The following is a 4,870-nucleotide window of genomic DNA, read 5'->3' as shown; positions in this document are numbered from 1 at the left end:
TTGCGTACCGCCCCATGGCCCCGTCCTTAGAGTTAATGACTAATAGGCTTAACTCTTTGTATGTCTGCACCACAGTTCCCGTTCGTTCCGTGCCGTGGCCGGATACGTATTGCACAACAGTAGATACCATCACCTGACGTATCTAACACACCACTATTGTAACTCGTCGTCGAAGGACCTTTCAAGTGCCTGATGGCCAGGGGAGCTCTTACACGGCACGGAGACACAGTGATGCTCGCCCATCACAGTGTACAACGATCGAGTTTGCTTAAGTGTCTGGGTACCTACACACCAGACACAATGCAATGGCCACGGATCCACACAAGGCACATCACATGCAGAAAGCTTCACCAGATTATGACACATACCACACTCTTGTAACTCGTCGTCGAAGGGGCGTTCAAAGTGCCTTACGGCTAGGGGAGATCTAGCACGGCACGGAGACACAGTGATGGTTGCCCATCAAAGTGTACAACGATCGAGTTTGCTTTCCGCGCAAGCGTTCTAAGTGTCTGGGTACCTACACACCAGACACAATGCAATGGCCACGGATCCACACAAGGCACATCACATGCAGAAAGCTTCACCAGATTCTGACACATACCACACTCTTGTAACTCGTCGTCGAAGGGGCGTTCAAAGTGCCTTACGGCTAGGGGGGATCTAGCACGGCACGGAGACACAGTGATGGTCACCCATCAAAGTGTACAACGATCGAGTTTGCTTTCCGCGCAAGCGTTCTAAGTGTCTGGGTATCTAAGCACCAGACACAATGCAATGGCCACGGATCCACACAAGGCACATCACATGCAGAAAGCTTCACCAGATTCTGACACATACCACACACATGCAACTCGTCGTCGAAGGGGCGTTCAAGTGCCTTACGGCTAGGGGAGATCTAGCTCGGCACGGAGACACAGTGATGGTCACCCATCAAAGTGTACAACGAACGAGTTGGCTTTCAACAAATTCTGACACATAGCAAGCGAGCGACCGAGCTACACCGAAGGCAGCCCATGGTTGGTCACTCGCGGACGATCATCAGTAATGATCCTTCCGCAGGTTCACCTACGGAAACCTTGTTACGACTTTTACTTCCTCTAAATCATCAAGTTCGGTCAACTTCAGCCATGCCAGCTGCAGCTCACGAAGGAACCGCGGAAGGTAAGCCTCCAGAAACCTCACTAAATAATCCATCGGTAGTAGCGACGGGCGGTGTGTACAAAGGGCAGGGACGTAATCAGCACTAGCTAATGACTAGTGCTTACTAGAAATTCCAGGTTCATGGGGACCGTTGCAGTCCCCAATCCCGACTAGATGGGCATTTTAGTGATTTCCCGTTCCTCTCGGAATGGGGGCGCCTATTGGCGAGAACACGCTGCGACCCACATTGTAGCACGCGTGCAGCCCAGAACATCTAAGGGCATCACGGACCTGTTATCGCTCATTCTCAGCTTGCTAAACACAAGTTGTCCCGCTAAGCAGGGCAAACGTAGCCGACGACCGCCCGTGAAGGCGCCGCCCGGCTGTAACGTCAGGTGCGCCCGGAGGCGCACTGCTGACAGCGTTCTAGTTAGCATGTTTGAGTCACGTTCGTTATCGGAATTAACCAGACAAATCATTCCACGAACTAAGAACGGCCATGCACCACTACCCTTAAATTTGAGAAAGAGCTATCAATCTGTCTTACCTCGATAAGTTTGGACCTGGTAAATTTTCCCGTGTTGAGTCAAATTAAGCCGCAAGCTCCACTTCTTGTGGTGCCCTTCCGTCAATTCCTTTAAGTTTCAACTTTGCAACCATACTTCCCCCGGAACCCGATTTTGGTTTCCCGGAAGCGACTGAGAGCACCGAATAGGGGTAGCGTCTCCCAATTGCTAATTGGCATCGTTTACGGTTAGAACTAGGGCGGTATCTAATCGCCTTCGATCCTCTAACTTTCGTTCTTGATTAAAGAAAGCATCCATGGCAAACGCTTTCGCTTCAGTTGGTCCTACGACGGTCTACGAATTTCACCTCTCGCGCCGTAATACCAATGCCCCCAACTACTTCTGTTAATCATTACCTCTAGGTTTCTGACAAACCAACGAAATCGTATAAACCGAGGTCATATTCCATTATTCCATGCAAGATTATTCTCGGCCAACGCCAACCCCACGGGGGGGCCGGACGCTTTGTCTTAGCCTGCTTTGAGCACTCTAATTTGTTCAAGGTAAATGTGAGTATCTTGAGCACCATGAGGAGCCCGTGCCGGAGTTAACCGGTAGCACGGTACTCGTTCACAGAGTAACGCCCAAGTACACCATTGTGAGTCGCAGCCGTGAGCGCGCGCACGAACGGCCCCGGCGTGTAACCGGGCGCCCGTGGCGGTCACGTGTCTGGACGGGCAATCAACTTCGAACGTTTTAACCGCAACAACTTTAATATACGCTAGTGGAGCTGGAATTACCGCGGCTGCTGGCACCAGACTTGCCCTCCACTTGATCCTTGTTGAAGGATTTATACTCAACTCATTCCAATTATGGACCATCGTTAGAGAGGTCCATATTGTTATTTCTCGTCACTACCTCCCCGTACTGGGATTGGGTAATTTACGCGCCTGCTGCCTTCCTTGGATGTGGTAGCCATTTCTCAGGCTCCCTCTCCGGAATCGAACCCTGATTCCCCGTTACCCGTCGCAACCATGGTAGTCCTCTACACTACCATCAATAGTTGATAGGGCAGACATTTGAAAGATCTGTCGTCAGTCGACAAGCGACCATACGATCTGCGTCCTTATCCAGACTTCAACTCAAGCCGCCCGGAGGCGATTGGTTTAACTAATAAGTGCACCAGTTCAGCTACCCGCGAGGGCAACAGTCCCGGCATGTTGCATGTATTAGCTCTGGATTTTCCACAGTTATCCAAGTAACTAGTGGTAGGATGATCTTGTGAATTATAGCTGTTATACTGAGCCTTATGCGGTTTCACATTCATTTATGTTTGTACTTAGACATGCATGGCTTAACCTTTGAGACAAGCGTATATTACTGGTAGGATCAACCAGAATTCGTTCCACTACAGACACACACTCGCTTAGTGGGAAATAAATTTCCACACAACTCTCTCTCTCTAGAACCATATGGAATGGCTCTTTGGTGTTGGGTAAGGCACCAATTTGTTGGGGTGTAACGGTCACCACCAACTTTAAGTTTGTTAGGGCACAACGGAAACCACTAACTAAACTTTAGGAAACTATATTTCCTCACACATTATCTCTCACCATATTAGCACTAGGTGCTATCCACGATTGTACAACGTTTCAACTCTTGAATCGACCGTAGGGCCGCGGAATTGCTTCCGGGCCCCTATTCTCGCTATTAATTGTTCATCTCTTTCAATACATCGAGTTCGTTCCATTGGGTAGTTCGCATGGCGAACGTTTTGATGCAGCCCCCTGGGGGACCACGGCACTTTACACCGGGTATGGTGTATGCGCAACCTACAGATAACAATAAACCCCTTATGCGTGTGTAAACCGATGTTGGGCTGCTCAACATCTTTCATGGTTACATCACTTGCACCAGAACCCACGGTGCCGATTTGGTAATATGTTGTACATTTACTCTCAAGATGTACGCTTCGGCCCCTTATTCAGGGGCTCAAGCTATTACCAGCAAGAACAATCCTCATCCAGACTTGAACTCGAAACACCCGGAGGCGAACGGTTTAACTAATAAGTGCACCAGTCTTGAATCCATGCGTCGGTGGAAACAATGCCGGCGTGTTGCATGTATTAGCTCTGAACTTAGCGAGTGATTGCCTTGCAGCTGTCATACTGAGCGTAGAGCGTGATTATCGCTCACTTGAACCATGTTGAATGGCTCTTTGGTGTAGGGTAAGGCACCAATTTGTTGGGGCACAACGAAACCACCAACTTAAGACTTGCTTATAGGCATTTCAACGTTTTCAACTCTTAAATCGACCGTGTTTCATTATCATCTCTTCTTCTTATTAAATGCATCGAGTTCGTTCCATTGGGTAGTTCGCGTGGCGAACGGTTTGATGCAGCCCCCCGGGGGGGACCACGGCACTTTACACCGGGCATGGTGTATGCGCAACCTACAGATCACCAATATATTTGTGATCGATAATGCACACTTCTTACACGACTGACCAGTCGACAGCGCTGCCTTCCTATTATGCGTGTGTAAACCGATGTTGGGCTGCTCAACATCTTTCACGGTTACATCACTTGCACCCGAACCCATGGTGCCGATTTGGTAATATGTTGTACATGGTCTCAAGATGTACGCTTCGACCCCTTATTCAGGGGCTCAAGCTATTACCAGCAAGATCAATCCTCATCCAGACTTGAACTCGAAACACCCGGAGGCGAACGGTTTAACTAATAAGTGCACCAGTCTTGAATCCATGCGTCGGTGGAAACAATGCCGGCATGTTGCATGTATTAGCTCTGAACATAGCGAGTGATTGCCTTGCAGCTGTCGAACTGAGCGTAGAATGTGATTATCGCTCACTTGAAAGGGTCAAGCCCTTTCGAGTCGTCCGGTTTTTACGCCAGACGACTCGGTTCACCATCTTTCGGGATACAAGTTGACTAAGTGGTACCACTACACTTATCAACTTTCGATTTGGTAATCCTCATCCAGCTTCCCTTCTGGAGGTCCCGAGGATTACCAATTGGGCTGTCATACTGAGCTCATATATTGGAGATCGATAATGCACACTTCTTACACGACTGACCAGTCGACAGCGCTGCCTTCCTATTATGCGTGTGTAAACCGATGTTGGGCTGCTCAACATCTTTCACGGTTACATCACTTGCACCCGAACCCATGGTGCCGATTTGGTAATATGTTGTACATGG

The sequence above is a fragment of the Anopheles funestus genome, assembly GCF_943734845.2.
Source record: "Anopheles funestus chromosome X unlocalized genomic scaffold, idAnoFuneDA-416_04 X_unloc_33, whole genome shotgun sequence".
NCBI classification, from domain to species: domain Eukaryota; kingdom Metazoa; phylum Arthropoda; class Insecta; order Diptera; family Culicidae; genus Anopheles; species Anopheles funestus.
The sequence above is the reverse complement of the archived record's forward strand: the minus strand, read 5'-3'. Positions refer to the sequence as shown.